The sequence below is a fragment of the Manis pentadactyla genome, chromosome 6 (assembly GCF_030020395.1).
Source record: "Manis pentadactyla isolate mManPen7 chromosome 6, mManPen7.hap1, whole genome shotgun sequence".
In the NCBI taxonomy this organism is placed as follows: domain Eukaryota; kingdom Metazoa; phylum Chordata; class Mammalia; order Pholidota; family Manidae; genus Manis; species Manis pentadactyla.
In genome coordinates this window covers 119,987,571-120,009,459 of record NC_080024.1, presented here as the reverse complement: position 1 = coordinate 120,009,459, position 21,889 = coordinate 119,987,571, and the positions used below count along the sequence as shown (strand labels likewise).

The 21,889-nt window shown below is 38.3% G+C and overlaps 1 protein-coding gene across 5 annotated transcripts in view; it reads left to right on the top strand.

The window, feature by feature from the left end:
* ESCO1 (establishment of sister chromatid cohesion N-acetyltransferase 1) overlaps positions 1-21,889 on the top strand; it is an 86,512-nt gene that overhangs the window by 19,174 nt on the left and 45,449 nt on the right. For all 5 annotated transcript variants that reach the window (XR_008998314.1, XR_008998313.1, XM_036905797.2 and 2 more), the window contains exon 2: positions 21,685-21,787. The gene's annotated coding sequence lies outside the window, so the exon portion shown is untranslated. The remainder of the gene's footprint in view (positions 1-21,684; positions 21,788-21,889) is intronic.

Here is a 21,889-nt window from a genome sequence, read left to right as displayed (position 1 = left end):
TATCATGAAAGCACCATGAAATGTAGGTTTGTGCTCCCAGCGCAGATCTCCGGAGTTAGTTATTGAGCAGTCCCAGGCCTCCACTCCCTCCCTGCTCTGTTTCTCTTACTCCTCTCTGCTTGCTGGGGTGGGGAAAGGGCTTGGGTCCCGCAGAGCCACAGCTTTGGTATGTTACCCTGTTCCCTGAAGTCTGCTCTTTTCTCCAGGTGTATGCAGTCTGACGCAGTCCTCTTTCCTGTTGTTCTCTCAGGGTTAGTTGTATTAGTTATATTTTCATATTATATGCGGTTTTAGGAGGAAACCTCTGTCTCACCTCTCATGCCGCCATCTTTAATTCCGTCTCTATACCCATTTTGTTAAGAGTTATTATCATGAATGGATGTTGAATTTTTTCAAATGGTTTTTCAGCATCTATGTAGATGATCATGTGGTTTTTGTCCTTCTTTTTGTTGATGTGGTGGATGATGTTGATGGATTTTCTAATGTTTTACCTTGCTTGCATCCCTGGGATGAATCCCACTTGATCATGGTGTATGATCCCTATGATATACTTCTGAATTTGTTTTGCCTATATTTTGTTAAGCATTTTTGCATCTATATTCATCAGTGACACTGGTCTGTAGTTTTCCTTCTTTGTCGTGTCTTTGCTTGGTTTTGGTGTATTAGAGAGTGATACTGGCTTCATAGAATGAGTTTGGGAGTATTCCCTCCTCTTCTGTTTTTTGGAAAACTTTAAGGAGAATGAGTATTAGGTCTTTATTAAATGTCTGATAAAATTCAGCAGTGAATCCATCCAGCTGGGTATTTTGTTCTTGGGAAGTTTTTTGATTACCATTTCAATTTCATTGTTGGTAATTGGTCTGTTTAGGTTTTCTGTTTCTTCCTGGGTCAGTCTTGGAAGGTTGTATTTTTCTAGATAGTTTGCCATTTCTTCTAGGTTGTCCAGTTCATCAGCATATGGATTTTCAGTGTATTCTCTAATAACTCCTTGCATTTCTTTGTTGTCTGTCATGATCTTTCCTTCCTCATTGCTGATTCTGTTCATGTGTGTGGATTTTCTTTTTTTCTTAATAAGACTGGCTAGGGGTTTATCTATTTAGTTTATTTTGTCAAGGAACCAGCTCTTGGTCTCATCAATCCTTTCCATTGTTTTATTCTTCTCAATTTTAACTACTTCCTGTCTGATCTTTATTATGTACCTCCCTCCGCTGACCCTAGGCCTCATTTGTTCGTCTTTTTCCAGTTTCAATAATTGTGAATTTAGACTATTCACTTGGGATTTTCTTCCTTAAACAGGCGTGGATTGCTTATACTTTCCTCTTAGAACTCCCCTCACTGCACCCCACAGAAACTGGGGTGCCGCTCTGTTGTTTTCACCTGTCTCCATAAATTGCTTGATCTCTGTTTGTTTTAACTTGGTCATTGATCCATTGATTATTTAGGAGCATGTTGTTAAGCCTCCATGTGTTTGGGAGCCTCCTTGTTTTCTTTGTACAATTCACTTCCAGTTTTATACCTTTGCGATTTGAGAAGTTGGCTTGGACAATCTCAATCTTATTTAATTTACTGAGGCTCCCCTTCTGGCCCCTTTATGTGTTCTACTCTGGAAAATGCTCCGTGTGCACCTGAGAAGAATATTTACCCTGCCGCCTCTTGGTGTAGAGTTCTGCAGATGTCTTTTAGGTCCATCTGCCCCAATATGTTGTTCAGTGCCTGTGTGTCCCCACTCATCCTCTGTCTGGTTAATCTGTCCCCTGGAGTGATTGGTGTGTCGAAGTCTCCCAAAATGAATGCATTGCATTCTATTTCCCCCCTTATTTCTGCCAGCACTTGTTTCACATATGTAGGTGCTCCTGTGTTCAGTGCACAGACACTTACAACGGTTATATCCTCTTTTTGGACTGACCCCTCCATCATTATGCAATGTCCTTCCCTGTCTCTTGTTACTTTGTTCTGAAGTCCATCCTGTCTGACACAAGCACTGCAACACCTGCCTTCCTCTGCCCACTGTTTGCATGAAATATCTTTTTCCATCCCTTCACTTTTAGTCTGTGTATGTCTTTGGGTTTGAAACGAGTCTCCTGTAGGCAGCATCCACATGGGTTTTGCTTTTTTATCCATTCCATAACTCTGTATCTTTTGATTGGTGCATTCAGTCCATCCACATTTAGGATGATTATTGATAGATATGTACCCATTGCCATTGCAGGCTTTGGACTTGTAGTTACCAGAGGTTGAAGGGCAGCTGCTTTACTATCCAACTGTCTAAATTAACTCACTTATTACGCCATTATAAACACTGATGATTCCCCATTTCTCTCCCTTCTTTTTCTTCTTCCTCCACTCTCCATATGTTAGGTGTTTTATTCTGTACTCCTTGAGCTTTCCTTGACTGATATTTTGTGGATAGCTGATTTTATCTTGCCTTTAGTTAGTATTTGGTTGGTCCACCCTCCTTGCTGTGGTTTTATTTTCTCTGGTGACAGTGATCTAGCCCTAGGCACACTTCCATCCAGAGCAGTCCCTTTAAGATACATTGTAGAGATGGTTTGTGGGTGGTAAATTCTCCCAACTTTTGCTTATGTGGGAATTGTTTAATCCCTCCTTCAAATTTAAATGATAATTGTGCTGGATACAGTTCTTGGTTCAAGGTCCTTCTGTTTCATTGCATTGAATATATCATGACATTCCCTTCTGGCCTGTAAGGTTTCTGCTGAGAAGTCTGATGGGTTTTACTTTGTAGGTGATCTTATTTCTCTCTCTGGCTGCTTTTAATACTCTGTCCTTGTCTTTGATCTTTCTCAGTTTAATTATTATATGTTTTGGTGTTGTCCTCCTTGGGTCCCTTGTGTTGGGAGATCTGTGGACTTCCATGGTCTAAGAGACTATTTCCTTCCCCATATTGGGGAAGTTTTCAGCAGTTATTTCTTCAAAGACACTTTCTATCCCTTTTTCTCTCTCTTCTTCTTCTGGTACCCCTATAATGCAAATATTGTTCCTTTTGGATTGTTCACACAGTTCTCTTAACCTTTCATTCCTAGAGATCTTTTTCTCTCTCTCTCTGCCTCAGCTTCTCTGTATTCCTGTTCTCTGATTTCTATTCCATTAACAGTCTCTTCCACCTCATCCAGTCTGCTCTTAAATCCTTCCATTGTTTATTTCATTTGTTATCTCCCTCCTGAATTCATCCCTTACCTCTTGAGTATTTCTCCGTAACTCCATCAGCATGCTTATGAGTTTTATTTTGAATTCTTTTTCAGGAAGATTGGTGATTTCAGTCTCACCAAGCCCTCTCTCTGATGTTTGAGGGATTTTGGACTGAACAAGGTTCTTCTGCCTTTTCATGGCATTGGGAGTTGTTGCCAGCAAGTGGCATGTGTGTCATCTGGTAGAACAAAGTCCCTTCCTGCTTGCTGGTCTCCTCGCCTATCTCTGCTGTCTGTGCTGGTTAACCGCACACAGGGAGCAGCCTCTGGGTTAATCCCCTAAACTGCCTTGGGCGGGATGGCACTTGGGATGGCCCAGGGCACTAGCAGGAGTTGCAGGCGATCAGCGCATGTTCTGTTGTGAGAACAAAGCCCCTCCGTGCCTTCTGGACTCTGCTCCAGTCTCCACTGTCTGTGCCTGTCAACCGGGAGGCCTATGGGTCTGGGCTGTTTAGCCGTGTGCAGGGAGAAGCCTCTGTGCTAAGCTGTGTGGTTGCTGTACGCAGGGCTCTGACTGTCCTCTGACTGCTCTGTAGCAATGGCGGGTCAGCTGGTTTGCTTGCAGTGCCGGTAGGGGGATGGAATGGCAGGCTGCTTATCGCTGTGAGGGGTTTTGGAGCTGCGTTGGCACCCAGAGGGTTAGGGTGCCTGAATTTCCTTAAAGTTCCCAGCCTGCTGGACTGAGTGTGCCAGGACGATTTTTTCCAGCTGTTAAACCCTTGTCCCTTTAAGACTTTTAAAGCACCCGCTTTTGTCCTAGGGCAGCCTGCTGTGGGAACCTGTTTGCAGTCTCAACCTCGGACCTTGCTTTTCCACCAGGGCTGGTTATTTAGCAGTCCTGTGCTTTTACTCCCTTCCCACTCTGATTCCCTTCCTCCCACCGGTGAGGTGGGGTGGGGTCACGGCTCTGTATCCTACCCTTTTCTGTGAGATGTTGGGCTCTTGCAGATGTACCCTGGCTTGTGTACTGTATCTTCTGGTCACTCTTTTAGGAATAGTTGTATTTCCTGTATTTTCAAAATACGTATGGTTTTGGAATGAGATTTCCGCCACCCTATTCATGCTGCCATCTTGAGAATCTTGTCCATTTATTCTTTCATTGTTTTGTTGTTCTTTATTTTATTTATTTCTGCTCTAATCTTTATTATGTTCCTCTTTCTACTGACTATGGGCCTCATTTGTTCTTCTTTTTCTAGTTTCATTAGTTGTGAGTTTAGAGTATTCATTTGGGATTGTTCTTCGGTCCTGAGGTAGGCCTGTATTACAATATATGTCCCTCTTAGTACTGCCTTTGCAGCATCCCACAGATTTTGGGGTGTTGAGTTGTTGTTTTCATTTGTCTCCATATATTGCTTGATCTTTGTTTTTATTTGGTCATTGATCCATTGGTTATTTAGGAGCATGTTGTTAAGCCTCTATGTATTTGTGGGCCATTTCCTTTAGTTTTATAGAGGGTCCAGTTTGTAAAAGGAGTAAAAATCAATCTTGAATAATCAGAATCCTTTTGCCAGATTGTCTAATATCTGTTTGCTTTGTGGCACTGCTTCTCCTACATCTTCTTCCTTATGATCTGGTACTGGTTCAGAAGCACTCATCTCCATCATGTTGTCTTGTGTGAATTCCTTTGACGTGGTGTTCATTTGCTCTTGAATTTCTCCAAGATCTGTATCTTGAAACCCTTCATCCAATGGTGTAATCTTTCCCAGCTTTCATTATATTCTTTTTGTTGGACTTCTCTTCCATAGAATTGACACTCGTTTCCATAGAGTACCATGTGTAATGAGCCTCAAAGCCCCTTATGACCTGCTGATCTTGAGGCTGATTTAGAGACATTGTGTTTGGTGGCAAGTAGACTGCTTAGACACCTTTGGTGTTGACTCATGGGGTTCTGGGTGGCCAGGGGCATTGTCCATTATCCAAAAAATTTCAGAAGTCAGCCACTATACTGGTAAGGATCTTCCTGACTTTAGGGACAAATCTTCGGTGGAACCAATCCAAAAAAAGGGACCTCATCTGGGCCTTTTTATACAACCAGAAGACTGGCAACTGGTTTTTATCTTTTTCCTTCAAGTCTTGAGGGTTAGCAGCTTAAAGATGAGGGCAGTCTTGGTCGTAAACCCAAGTACAGTTGCATGAAACAGAGTTAGCCTATCCTTTCCTTAAATCCTGGTGCTCACTTCTCTTCCTTATTAATAAATGTCCTTTGTAACATTTTTCCCCCCAGAATAGAGCACTTGTGTCTGCATTAAAAATCTGTTTACACAGATGTCCTCTCTCCTCAATGATTTTCTTAATGGCATCTGGGAACTTTCTTCTTGTGAACACGTCTGCTGCTTCTCCTCTTATCTTGACATTTTAAAGCCATCTAAAATTATCAAACCATCCTTTGCTGGCATTAAATTCTCCAGCTTAAGGTCCTTTACCTTCCTTTCACCTTGTAACATAATGACTTCACTTTCTCTCTCTCTCTTTTTTTTTTGATGAGAACTTTTAAGATTTACTCAGTAATTTTCAAACATACAATACGGTATTATTGATGGTATGACTTCACTTTCTTGAGTCATATTAGAGTCTGTAAGTATGTCTTTCTAATAGCAATCCTGCACCCACATATAAAAGCTGCATTTTCAGTGTGAGATAAAAAGGTATTTTGAAAAAAGTTCAAGGTTTCATACTTGCTGGTATAGCTGTAAGGATGGTTTCATGAGTTTCCTTTCCTTTTTTTACAGTCGTCCTTAACTAGATTAATTTATCTTGAAATGGTGGGTAATTGCAGCTGCAGACCTCATTCTATGGTACATAACAAGCAGCTCAGCTTTTTCTTGTAATGTCATGACTTTTTTTCTTGGGAGCACATCCAACATCACTAATGGCACTTTGTGTGGGTCCCATGTTATTCAGGGTTTACGGTATTACACTAAACATGGTGAAAAATAAGCAAGAACCTGTAGAGATCACTTTTTACTGCAATACACAATTTACTGGATAGACCAACTGTGGAGATGATTAGCATCACATGTTTTCAGCAGATACTTGGGACACTTGAGCTGACTGCAGTAGTAACAGGAGGTGGCTATGAAATTATAGTAGTACAGTATGTACTACAAATATGAAGTTATGATTTAATACTGCTTCTTTATGTTTGTTTACATTTTGCAACAGAATAGTGCCATATACTAGTGCCACATATGGTCTGTGTGTATGTAACTTTTTATAATAGATTTGTGTGTATTTCATGATAGTAAATGATAAACTAGACTGTGTACATATATTTTGTACATTCTGACATATTGAATTTTTTCTTAATTCTTTCAGTATTTCTAGGCTACATCTAGGTTCATCTGTGAGAGTTTTCAAATTGTTGAAAATCTCCAAAAAGTTTTCCAATACATTTATTGGACAAAATGCACGTATTAGTGGACCAGTGCAGTTCAAACCCATGTTATTCAGGCATTAGCTATATACCCTGTTCTGCGCTTTGTTTTTGTTGATTTAACAATGTTTCTTGGTTGTAGGTCTGTATCAGTTACTTACAGCTCTATTCTTTGACAGCTTTATTAAAGTATAATTTATGTACAGTTAACTGTATCCTCTTAAAGTGTACAGTTTGGTAGATTTTAACAGATTTACTCACTGTTGGAACCACCATCACAGTCAAGATACAGAACACTTCCACCACCTCCAAAAGTCCATCTTTCCTTGTACCCCTGACCCCAAGCAATGACTCATCTGCTTTCTTCGACTTTTTCTAGAATTCCTTAAAAAGAGGAATCATACATTTATATACTCTGTCTCTAGCTTTTTTCGCTCCGATTAATGGTTATGAGTTTCATCAATATTGTTCCAGTAGTTTGTACTTTTTGATTGCTGACTAGTTTTCTATTATGTTAATATATCACATTCTGTTGTATCCATTCACCTGGCTTTTGGGTGGTTTGATTATTGTGTGTAAAGCTGCTTTGAAGATTTTTAAACAAGTATTTATGTGAACATAGATAGAATGAGTAGGATTTCTGCCTAAAAAAGTCTTTGTCTCCACATCAGAACCCAAAGATTTTTGTCGTTTTCTTCTCGAGTTTAATAGTTTGATATTTATGTCTTTGATCAGTCTCAAATCATTTTTGTCAGTTGTGTGAAGGAAGTGTTGATATTATTACAATTACTATTTTTTTCTAGATAGCCAGTAGTTCCAGCACTCTTTTCAGCCATTCTTTCCCTCATGGACTTGCCTTGGCACTTTTGCCTAAATTTTTGCCAATTAACGTGTGGGTCTGTTTCTGGATATTCTTTTCCATTGATCTCTGTGTCTTTCCTTTTGTCAGTATTACACTGTCTGGATTACTGTAGTGAAGTTTGAACTCTGATAGCATTTCAAGTCTGTTCTTTTGGGGAAAAAAAGGTTTTGACTGTTCTCCATGATTGTTGCATTTCCATGTTTTAAGATCAGGTTGTCAATTTGTATATAAACAGCCCATGGGAATTTTGCCTGGAATGGAGTTGACTCTCAGCTCTGCTTTGAGGTGATTGTGTGGTAGTCATAAATGTATCATCATGATCAATTATATAAGCAGCTTAAGTGATGATTGTTGGTATTCAGTCCCTTGATACAGTGTTGCAATAAATTTTGTATTACCTGTGCCTTTGGCCCTGAAATTGGAATGTTTGAAGTTTAGCATTTATAATTGTAATACATATTGCCAAATTGTTCTGTACAGACATTGAATTACCCACAGTAATGTAAGACTACTTGTCACAAACCTTTGCTAAGCAGTGTTTTTTAACTTCTTCATCTTTGGTCAGTCTGATAGGTGAAAATGAGATTTTGTCTGGGTTTTAATTTGTATTATTCTCTTACTAAGCACACCAGCCTACCTCACACAGGCACCCCTACGATATTACTATCCCTAGGACTAACAACAGATTTTTTAACAATATATCAATGATGATGTGACATTGTATGAGAAAGCACCTTTCAAGGCCATCATACACCTTCAGTTCAAAAAGGACTCCGATATGGCATAATCTTGTTTATCGTCTCAGAAGTGTTCTTTTTCGCTGGCTTTTTCTGAGCATTCTACCACTCAAGTCTAGCTCCCACCCCTGAGCTAGGAGGATGCTGACCTCCTATGGGTATTAACCCACTGAACCCACTAGAAGTCCCTCTGCTCAACACATCCATCCTCCTGGCCTCAGGAGTCTCAATTACTTGAGCACATCACAGCTTAATAGAAGGCAATTGAAACCACATAACCCAGGCCATACTAATTACAATACTCCTAGGTATTTACTTTACACTACTACAAATCTCAGAATACTTCGAAGCACCATTTACAATTTCTGATGGTGTATACGGCTCCACCTTCTTTGTGGCAACCAGATTTCATAGTTTACATGTTATCATTGGTGCCTCCTTCCTAATTGTATGCCTGTTACGACAACTAAAATATCACTTTACATCAAGCCATCACTTTGGATTTGAAACTGCTGCTTGATACTGACACTTTGTAGACGTGGTATGACTATTCCTATATGTCTCTATCTACTGATGAGGTTCCTATTTTCTAAGTATGCACAGTACAGTTGACTTCCAATTAACAAGCTCTGGTTAAACTCAGAAGAAAATAATAAACTTACTCTTAGTCATAATAACCAATACCATACTAGCATCTCTACTTATATTAATTGTCTTCTGACTTCCTCAACTAAACACATATTCAGAAAAAGTCACTCCCTATGAATGCAGGTTTGATCCTATAGGATCAGCACGACTGCCTTTCTCTATAAAATTCCTCCTAATTGCTATTACATTTTTACTATTTGACCTAGAAATCTCACTACTCCTACCACTTCCATGAGCATCACAAACAAATCACCTAAATACCATACTTACAGTAGCCCTAATACTCATCTTATTACTAGCGATCAGTCTAGCCTACGAATGGACACAAAAAGGCCTAGAATGAACCGAATATGATAGTTAGTTTATATAAAATAAGTGATTTCGACTCATTAGATTATGACCTACTCATAGCTATCAAGTGTCTCTAATCTCCATTAATACAATATTGGCATTCACCATCTCCCTAACAGGAATATTAATATATCGATCACACCTAATATCCTCACTACTATGCCTAGAAGGCATAATACTATCTCTGTTCATAATAATTACTATCACAATTCTAAGCAACCACTTTATGCTGGCTAACATAGTACCTATCATCCTCCTCGTACTAGCAGCGTGTGAAGCTGCCCTAGGTCTGTCTCTCTTTGCTAGTACTTGTATCTAATACATACGGCACAGACTATGTACAAAACCTAAACCTACTCCAATGCTAAAGTTAATCATTCCCACAATCATACTAGTCCCCCTAACATGACTATCAAACAAAAACATAGTATGAATTAACGTCACATTATACAGCATATTGATCAGTCCAACATCCCTAAGCACCCTAGGCCAATATGATCACAATAGCATAAACTTCTCAACTACCTTCTTTTCAGACCCCTTATCAGCACCCTTAGTTGTACTAACAACATGACTTCTCCCCTTAATACTAATAGCTAGCCAGACTCACCTATCCAACGAGCCCTTAAACCGAAAAAAACTATACATTACTATATTAATTGCTCTTCAAGTACTACTGATTATAACATTTACCTCCTCTGAATTTATTATATTTTACATCTTATTTGAAGCAACACTCGTACCAACCCTGATCATCATCACATGATGAGGAAACCAAGCAGAATGTTTAAATGCAGGATCCTACTTTCTCTTCTACACAATAGTAGGCTCACTTCCCCTTTTAGTAGTGCTTATATATACCCCAAACATAACAGGAACTCTTAACATACTAATGTTACAATACTGAGCAAAACCTATAAACGACTCTTGATCGAACATACTAATCTGATTAGCATGCATAATAGCATTTATGGTAAAAATACCCCTATATGGTCTACATCTCTGACTACCAAAAGCCAACGTAGAAGCTCCTATTGCAGGTTCCATAGTACTTGCAGCGGTACTACTTAAGCTAGGTGGGTACGGCATGTTATGCATCACTGTTACACTCGAACCAGTGACAACATTCATAGCATATCCCTGCCTAATACTATCTCTGTGAGGAATAATCATAACAAGCTCTATCTGTCTTATCAAACTGATCTAAAATCACTAATTGCCCACTCTTCTGTGAGCCACATAGCACTCGTAATTGTTGCAATCCTAATCCAAACCCCATGAAGTTATATAGGAGCCACCGCTCTCATAATCGCTCATTGCCTAACATCATCTATGCTATTCTGTCTAGCGAACACAAACTATGAATGAATTCACAATCAAACTATAATACTAGCACAAGGCCTACAAACTCTTCTGCCCCTAATAGCTGCTTGATGGCTCCTAGCAAGCTTGGCTAATCTAGCTCTATCACCTAGCATTAACTTAATCGGAGAACTATTCATAGTAATATTATCATTCTCATGATCTAGCATTACCATTGTCCTTACTGGAATAAACATCATCATCACAGCCATCTACTCCTTATATATACTAATATCCACTCAACGAAGCAAATACACACATCATATCAATAACATCAATCCTTTCTTTACCCGAGTAAACACCCTAATAGCCCTGCACATACTACCCCTTCTAATACTATCAATTAACCCCAAAATCATTCTAGGGTCCCTTTACTGTAAATATAGTTTAATAAAACATCAGATTGTGAATCTGGTAATAGAAGATCCTAACTTCTTATTTACCAAAAAAGCATGCAAGAACTGCTAATTCCTGCCCCCATATATAAAAATATGGCTTTTTTAAACTTTTAGAGGATGACAGATATCCGTTGGTCTTAGGAATCGGAAATTTGGTGTAATTCCAAGTAAAAGTAATTAACACTTTAACATGCTCTTCACTTATAACACTAACAGTGCTAGCTATACCAATTATAATCACTCCCACAAACATCTATACAAGCAAGAATTACCCGTCACATGTAAAAAACTTAGTTGCGTTAGCCTTTGTCATCAGCATAATCCCTGCAATAATATTTATTTACTCAAATGAAGAAGCAGTTATCTTTAACTGACACTGAATAACAGTCCAAACAATAAAAATAACAATAAGCTTCAAACTAGACTATTTCTCTATAATATTTATACCAGTAGCCCTATTTGTCACATGATCTATCATAGAATTCTCCCTATGATATATAAAGTCAGACCCCCATATCAATCGATTCTTCAAATACCTACTAATTTTCCTGATCATAATAATAATTCTGGTATCCGCCAACAATATGTTTCAACTCTTTATTGGATGAGAAGGTGTAGGCATTTTATCTTTTCTCCTAATTGGCTGATGATATGGACGAACAGACGCAAACACGGCAGCTATACAAGCTATTCTATATAATCGCATTGGAGACATTGGATTTCTTGTATCAATAGCATGGTTTCTTATAAACCTAAACTCATGAGATCTTCAACAGATTTTTATCCTAAATCCCGAAATTACAAATGTCCCTGTAATAGGCCTATTATTAGCAGCAACTAGAAAGTCCGCACAATTTGGACTGCACCCCTGACTCCCTTCTGCTATGTAAGGGCCAACCCCAGTATCAGCCCTACTTCATTCCAGCACAATAGTAGTTGCTGGAGTGTTTTTACTAATCTGATTTCACCCCCTAATAGAAAACAATAAAACAATTCAAACGGCAACTCTATGCCTAGGGGCCATTACAACCCTGTTCACAGCTATCTGTGCTCTTACCCAAAATGACATCAAAAAGATTGTAGCCTTTTCAACCTCAAGCCAACTTGGTCTTACAATAGTCACCATTGGCATTAACCAGCCCCACTTAGCCTTCATGCACATCTGCACGCATGCCTTCTTTAAAGCCATACTCTTCATATGCTCTGGGTCAATCATCCACAGCCTAAATGATGAACAAGATATTTGTAAGATAGGAGGCCTATTCCATACTCTTCCCACTACCACCTCCTCCCTTATCATCGGCAGCCTTGCTCTGACAGGTACCCCCTTTCTCACAGGCTTCTACTCCAAAGATCTGATTATCGAAACTGCCAACATACCTTACACAAATGCCTGAGCCCTCTTTATTACACTCCTAGCCACCTCCCTTACAGCTGCCTACAGCACACGAATTATCTTCTTTGCACTCCTGGGACAACCCCGATTCACTACCCTAGCCAGCATTAATGAAAATGACCCTTCATTAATAAACCCTATTAAACGCCTTATACTAGGAAGCATCCTCACTGGGTTCCTACTGTCCAACAACATCCCCTCAACACCTACCCCCCAAATAACTATACCACATTATTTAAAATTTACCGCCCTAACCGTCACAATCCTAGGCTTCATGCTGGCCTTAGAACTATGCAACTTATCCCTAAACCTATGCCACAAAAACCCCTCAAATATATTTAAATTCTCAAGCCTACTGGGCTATTTTCCCACAATCATCCACCGCTCTTGACCTCTGTGGGTACTAACAATAAGCCCAAAACTAGCATCTCTTATTCTAGACCTAATTTGACCTAAAAATGAGAACATTTTACCAAAATCAACCTCATACTTCCACATAAAGGCCTCTTTAATAGCATCCAATCAAAAAGGCCTAATTAAACTCTACTTCCTGTCATTTACAATGACAATCACACTAGCCCTCCTCCTATCCTATTATCCCAGGTAATTTCCATAACGATAATTACACAAATCAACAAGGACCACCCAGTTACAACTACAAATCAAGCACCATAACTATAAAGAGCAGCAATACCTACAATTTCCTCACTAAAAAACTCAGAGCCTCCAACATCATATGTTATCCAATCACCCTGATTACTAAAATCAAAAACAACACTCAACCCCTCATCCCTTAGCATATAAAGCACTAAAACTAACTCTATCACCACACCAACAATAAAAGCACCAAACACAACCACATTCGACACCCAAACCTCAGGGTACTCTTCAATAGCTATAGCCACTGTGTACCCAAAAACAACCAGCATCCCCCCAAGATAAATCAAGAAAACCATCAAACCTAAAAAAGACCCACCAAAATTGACTACAATTCCACAACCAACCCCACCTGCCACAACCAAACTAAAGCCCCCATAAATTGGAGAAGGTTTTGAAGAAAACCCTAAAAAACTGATCACAAAAATAATACTCAAAATAAACACAACATATGTCATTATTCCCACATGGACTCAAACCATGACCTATGACATGAAAAATCATTGCTGTAATTAAACTATGAGAACCTAATGACAAACATCTGAAAAACACACCCTCTACTCAAAATCATTAATGACTCTTTCACTGACCTACCCACTCCCTCTAACATCTTTGCATGATGAAATTTTGGATCCCTACTAGGGATCTGTCTAATCTTCCAAATTTTTACAGGTCTCTTTCTAGCCATACACTATACAGCAGACACATCTACTGCATTCTCATCAGTCACTCACATCTGCCGAGATGTCAACTATGGATGAATCATCCGATATATACATGCTAACAGAGCATCCATATTTTTCATCTGCCTATTTATGCACATTGGACGAGGCATCTACTATGGATCATTTGCCTACAAGAAAACATGAAACATCGGCATCTTACTTCTATTTGCAGTTATAGCTACAGCCTTCATAGGCTGTGTCCTACCATGAGGACAGATATCCTTTTGAGGAGCCACAGTAATCACAAACCTTTTGTCCGCAATTCCTTACATTGGATCCAGCCTAGTAGAATGAATCTGAGGGGGGTTCTCAGTAGACAAAGCAACCCTTACTCAATTCTTCGCCTTCCACTTCATCCTCCCTTTTGTAATCCTTGGCCTAGCACTAGTCCACCTGTTATTCCTACACGAAACTGGATCTAACAACCCAATGGGAATCGTGTCCGACTCAGATAAAATCTCATTCCATCCATACTATACAACCAAAGATATCATAGGCCTTTCCATCATAATCATAGCATTAATGACTCTAGCCTTATTCTTCCCCAACCTACTAGTAGACGCAGACAACTACACACCAGCAAACCCCCAAACACACCACCCCACATTAAACCAGAGTGATATTTCCTATTCGCATACGCAATTCTACGCTCAATCCCCAATAAACTAGGGGGAGTGTTAGTGTTAATCCTATCCATCCTCGTACTAGCACTTATCCCACTACTACATACGTCAAAACAACGAAGTATAATATTCCGACCTCTGAGTCAAACTATCTTCTGACTTCTAGTAGCCAACCTCTTAGTCCTAACTTGAATCGGAGGACAGCTCATAGAACACCCTTTCATTTTAATCGGACAAGTAGCCTCCATCCTCTACTTCACACTAATTCTAGTAGCAATGCCAATTGCAGGTATCATCGAAAATAATCTCATAAAATAAAGAGTCTTTGTAGTATATCTTAATACTCTGGTCTTGTAAACCAGCAAAGGAACTAATCCTCCCCAAGACACAGGAAGAAGACAATAGCCCTACCGTCAGCACCCAAAGCTGAAATTCTTCATAAACTACTTCCTGCAGTATAATTATAGCTCAACAAGCATTATATAGTATATGCTGTGTATAATCGTACATTAATGGTTTGCCCCATGCATATAAGCAAGTACATTATATTATTACAGTACATAGGACATATTATGTTTAATAGTGCATTAATGATCTAGCTCATGCATATAAGCAGGTACATTATATTATTATAGTACATAGGACATATTATGTTAAATCATGCATTAATGATCTAGCCCATGCATATAAGCAAGTACATTACATCCTTAGAGTACATAGTACATACTATTATTGATCGGACAAAGCACATTAAGTCAAATCATTTCCAGTCAACATGCGTATCCCTACCACTGAAGGCCGCCTAATCACCATGCCGCATGAAATCACCAACCCACCCACAATCGGGTCCCTCTTCTCCCTCTGGGCCCATTGAGATTGAGGGTAGCTATGTTGAATCTGTATCTGGCATCTGGTTCTTACTTCAGGGTCGTATCACTCTAACCACTCATTCGTTCCTCTTAAATAAGACATCTTGATGGATTCATGACTAATCAGCCCATGCCTAACATAACTGTGCTGTCATGCCTTTGGTATCTTTTAATTTTCGGGGTGCGAAGTTCAACTGGGTCACCGACCTTCGAGCAGGGTGAATAACTTGCAGATAGACATTCATTGAATATTATTGGTCATACATATTAACCTTTAGGTGTTATTCAGTCAGTGGTTACAGGGCATAAGAACTTTTGCAACAGCATTTTGAGTTGAGCCTGTAGAAGTCAAAAGATCACAATCGCAGACTTCAACAAATACGAAAGTAATTAATTTAAATTTATAATTTTAGGTTTGATATATCAAATCTCCCCTTACCCCCCAAAATCCTTATGTACTAAACATCTTGTCAAACCCCAAAAGCAAGAATACATACACAAAGGTGCTATAAGCACAAAGTATTACATAAGCATGTAGACCTGTACAACTACCAACGCAGCTTTCTGCCTACCCGTAAAATACTTAGATGCTTGGACATATGTGGCTGGAAAGCCTCATGGTGGCTGTATCGTGATTTCCATTAGCCACAAATAAAAACAATATACTATAAATACAAATATTAATCAATTCTTACGAGTACCCGTAGCACAAACTACTTGCCCTCTATGTATTATGAAATTAAAGTTAATGTAGCTTAAAGCAAAGCATTGAAAATGCTTAGATGAGCTTACAAACTCCATAAACATAGAGGTTTGGTCTCAGCCTTTTTATTAATTTTCAATAGAATTACACATGCAAGTATCCGCCTCCCAGTGAAAATGCCCTTCAAGTTATTACAAGACCAAAAGGAGCTGGTATCAAGCACACCAATAAGGCAGCTAATGACACCTTGCTAAGCCACACCCCCACGGGAAATAGCAGTGATAAAAATTAGGCCATACAGATCAAAGTGTGGGCAAAGGATCTGTTTGTGTTTATACAGAGGATCAAAGCCTAATTTGGCTACCCAGAAAATGAACTAAGATGCGATATGAAGAAGAACTTCCAACGTCAGCACTCTCTGGAAGAGTCATACCAGAAGATGATCATCAAAAAACCTCAACAAAGATCCAGGTGATGCTGCAGTTATAGCTGCATTCATCCCACCGGTTCCTGGACTTGCCATTGGAATGAAGAAGGAGATATCTAAGCTGGCCTGTGCATACAGTAAAACAACAAATTTGACTGGATCTACACTGTTGGAACTCAACCAAGAATTAGGAGAAGTGCAAGTTGTAGCGCTCCAAAATCTTACAACTACAGACTATCTACTGTTAAAAGAACATATGGAATGTGAACAGTTCCCAGGAATGGGCTGTTTTAATTTGTCTGATTTCTCTCAGACTGTTCAAGTACAGTTGGACAATATCCATCATATCATAGACAAATTTTCACAAATGCCTAGGGTGCCTAACTGGTTTTCTTGGCCTCACTGGAGATGGCTGGTAATTATAGATCTGCTTTGGTTATGTAACTGTATTCCTATTATGTTAATGTGTGTGTGCAATTTAATTAGTAGTTTAAAACCTATACATGCTTAAATTACTCTACAAGAAGGTATGTCAAAGAAATAATCAATCTTCCCATGTTTTCTTCCATCTGCTACCTCTATAGCTTTTCTTCTTCCTTCTTAATTACAACCCTTAAATAGAATTCGTGCCTCATATCGAATTTACCGAGTATCATAATTCCTCCAAGTGCTAAAGATACCTCAAGAGAAATGCTGGGCATAGAAGCCACAGGGCATAAATCTGCAAAGAAGTAAAAAGCTAACCTTTTCAAACAATATGGCTTCTCTCTCACTTACCAACTTTACATCTCCCTGTATGGCCCCGGAAGATGACTGGTTAGCCAGAGATGGGCAAGATTCCTCAAGGGAGGAACAACCTAAGACAGGCACAGTTGCAGGGGGGCCATCAGGTGAGAAATCAGGGATCAACAGAGGTGAGGCTTAGAACCTCTCCCCCCCTGTTTTGAGAGAAATCTTCTGCATCTGTGGATGTTTTATTGCCCTTGTATAGCTTGGATTAACACATAGTCTACAGGCACACACCTGATCATCTACATTTGCTCTCTTACAACACTAAACTAAGTTTTCTACCTTTATCTTACATCTACCTACCACTTCAGCATTTTATTTAAAAAATAATAATAATAATAATAAAGGGAGAAATGTGGGATCCACATATAAATCAAGTATAAAAATCAAATGAATATTCATATTTGACCTGGTTGTTTATAGTTCATAATGCGTGATCAAAACCGAAAGTTTCTGTGATGACTGCCCTTGCACTGTTCACCATGTAAGAACTTATTCACTATGTAAGAATTTGTTCACCATGTAAGAACTTGTTCGTTATACTTTAGAAGATTGGAGACTGTTGAGAATTAGGCTTGGGGTTGATTAATGATTGTGCATTGAGTCCCCTATATAGAATTTTATTGTTGTTAACAACCATTTGATCAATAAATATAAGGTATGCCCGCTCAAAAAAAAAAAAAAATTAGGCCATAAATGAAAGTTCTACTTAGCCATATTGTATTGGGTTGGTAAATTTGTGCCAGCCACCGCGGTCATACGATTAACCCTAATTAATAAAAAATCGGCGTAAAATGTGCTAAGATGTGTTCAGCCCAAATAAAGTTAAGCCTTAACCAAACTGTAAAAAGCCACGGTTATCGTAAAAATAAATCACGAAGGTAACTTTAATCAAATCAACACGCGATAGCTAAGGCCCAAATTGGGATTAGATACCCCACTATGCTTAGCCCTAGACTTAAATAATTCGTCAAACAAAATTATTCACCAGAGTACTACTAGCAGTAGCCTAAAACTCAAAGGACTTGGTGGTGCTTTATACCCTTCTAGAGGAGCCTGTTATATAATCGATAAACTCCGATAAACCTCACCAATTCTCGCTAATACAGCCTATATACCTCCATCTTTAGCAAACCCTAAAAAGGAAATACAGTAAGCAAGACTATAAAAATGTAAATATGTTAGGTCAAGGTGTAGCCTATGGATTGGAAAGAAATGGGCTACATTTTCTAAAGTAGAACACAAACGAACACCCTCATGAAATTGAGGGCCAAAGGAGGATTTAGTAGTAAGCTGAGAATAGAAAGCTCAACTGAACTCGGCCCTTAAACACGCACACACTGCCCGTCACCCTCTTCAAATCTTTAAGTACAACTAAACATATTAAATAAACATTAAAGCATGAGAAGAGACAAGTTGTAACAAGGTAAGCATACTGGAAAGTGTGCTTGGACAATCAAACTGTAGCTTAAATAAAGCATCTGGCCTACACCCAGAAGATCTCAGTAATATGTTCACTTTGAACAAACACTAGCCCAACCAACACTTAACATAAAACTAAACAAAAATACATAAACTAAAGCATTTACTAGATTAAAGTGTAGGCGATAGAAATTATATCATGGCGCCATAGAAGAAGTACCGTAAGGGAAAGATGAAAGATGCATTTACAGTACAAAACAGCAAAGATTACCCCTTATATCTTTTGCATAATGAACTAACTAGAAATACTCCAACAAAGAGAACTTCAGCCGGAAACCCTGAAACTAGACGAGCTACCTACGAGCAGTTTAAAGAACCCACTCATCTATGTGGCAAAATAGTGAGAAGACTTGTAGGTAGGGGTGAAAAGCCTAATGAGCCTGGTGATAGCTGGTTGTCCAAAAAATGAATTTAAGTTCAACTTGAAATATACCTAAAAGCCTAAAAACTATAGTGTAACTTTCAAGTATAGTCTAAAAAGGTACAGCTTTTTAGAAACAGAATTAAATCTTAATTAAATTGAGAGTAAATAGTAGAATAACCATAGTTGGCTTAAAAGCAGTCATCAATTAAGAAAGCGTCAAAGCTCAACAATAAAACATAACTAATACCACAAATTAAAATTAACTCCTAAACTAATATTGGACTAATCTATTAACAAATAGAAGAAATACTGTTAGTATGAGTAACAAGAAATGAATCTCCTTGCACAAGCTTATATCAAAATGGATAATCCACTGATAATTAACAACAAAACAAACTAAATCTAAAAATAAAACTTTGTTAAACAAACTGTTAACCCAACACAGGTGTGCATATTCTAAAGGAAAGGTTAAAACAAATGAAAGGAACTCGGCAAACACAAGCCCCGCCTGTTTACCAAAAAACATCACCTCTAGCATAACCAGTATTAGAGGCACTGCCTGCCCAGTGACTCACATTAAACGGCCGCGGTATCCTGACTGTGCAAAGGTAGCATAATCACTTGTTCTCTAAGTAAGGACTAGTATGAATGGCTAGACGAGGGCTTTACTGTCTCTCATTTGTAACCAGTGAAATTGACCTTCCCGTGAAGAGGCGGGGATAATATAATGAGACAAGAAGACCCTATGGAGCTTTAATTAACCAGCTTAAAGTTAACTCAGTACCACTGGAAAAGAGATAAAAATTAATAACCTAAGCTGTCAATTTTGGTTGGGGTGACCTCGGAGCAAAAAACAACCTACGAGCGGTCAAATCCAGACTGACAAGTCCAGATAATCCGTTAATTGATCTAATAACTTGATCAGCAGAACAAGTTACCCTAGGGATAACAGCGCAATCCTATTCCAGAGTCCATATCGACAATAGGGTTTACGACCTCGATGTTGGATCAGGACATCCCAATGGTGCAACCGCTATTAATGGTTCGTTTGTTCAACGATTAAAGTCCTACATGGTCCCGAGTTCAGACCAGAGCAATCCAGGTCGGTTTCTATCTATTCATACACTTCCCCCAGTACAAAAGGAGAAGAGAAGTAGGGCCTACCTCACACAGGCGCCCCTAGGACTTTTAGGATTTTTCTCTGTGAATATATTATGGTTGTTAGCTTTTGCTATTTCTCACTAGTATTTTCATCCAGTTTTCTTCCTCAACTTGGCTTCTGGATTTTTTGAGGATCTTTGAAGGCCTTTTCCACTTTGAAAATATTAAATATTCTCCTGCATTTTAATGTATTTTTTAAGTTTTAATTTTTAATGATTACATTTTTCCCAGACATTAGCTCACTCTTAAACCAGAATTACCCAGATGGTTGCCCAGTTGTCTTTAATGCCACTTGTTGAATAATCTTTTCTTCATTAACTTGAAGTTAATGAAATGATTGCCACCTTTATTTATACTAAATTCCCTCATGCATTTGGGTTTTTGGAGTCTCTATTCTGTTACATTATTTTTTTGTATATGGATGTGTTGGATATTAATTAATTATTACTACTAAGTGTACCTTAATATTCACAAGCACAAATCTACACACCATTACTTTTTTTTAAAATTAAGGTATCATTGATACACACTTTTATGAAGGTTTCACATGAGCAACATGTGGTTTCTACATTCACCCATATTACCAAGATTTCTCCCCAACACCCCATTGCAGTCACTGTCCATCAGAGTAGTAAGATGCTATAGAGTCACTACTTGTCTTCTCTGTACACACCATTACTTTTTTTAATTAAGGTATTGATGTACACTCTTATGAAGGTTTCACGTGAAAAGCATTGTGATTACTACATTCACCCATATTATCAAGTCTCCCCCAAACCCCATTGAAGTCACTGTCCATTAGTGTACACACCAGTACTTTTTAAGTTGATTTGTGTATGTGTGTGTGGTAACTGGTATGTGATGTTTTTCCCTATTATATATTACAGCTGATTGTTTATTTAAAGATCTTGAATTTTTAATATTTATTTTTTTGCCTATTTACATTAGCCTGGTACTGCCAATTCCTGAGTCTTGGGGGGGGTTCTGTGGTTTAAGTAGAGCTGCTTCTTGGCTTTTCCCATTTCCAGCTTAGGGTTCAGGTTTTCTTGACTCTAGATTATTTGTCCTTCCTTGTAGCTTCCATACTTCAACTTTCTTTTGTTCTTTATTCTTTGGGCTTATGGTTTTGTCTTATTTTTTAACTACTGCTCTTTTTTTAGTAGGTTTTACATAATAGATGTAAATACGTGTTTAAATCTGCCTTTTTGACCATGTCAGTGTTTTTCTGTGTATATAGTTACTTATGTGCATTGTTTCTCCTCAGAATAGAATTTTATTTTATCAGTTTAACCAGTTAATATGTGTGTATTATGAATTGGGTTTTGTTTTTTAAAAGAAACAAAAATGGATGCATCCTATTTTGTTGGATGCATGTACTATATTTTATTTCAGATTAGAAATACTAAAATTAAATGGTGTATATAAATAATTTCTGAAGACTGATGATAGGACAGGGTAAAGTTATGGAATATTATATTTGGTAAGAGGTGAATGAATGATTATATTTTTCTGTTGTACCTTTTAAACATTTAAAAATACTTTGTCTTTTAGGTGCTGTGTAATATGTTAAAAGGATATTATAAGGAATGATTTTGTCAAATTTTCCTGAGTTATGGTGGCTGAAAGATCAGTTTTGTCTTGTTGGAAAAGAACTGTAAGTAACCTCAAAGAAAAACTGATATTCATTGTCTATTTATATAAGACAGGGTATTAATTATTTAAAGAATATACTTGGGATACCTTATTCTGTTAGCTT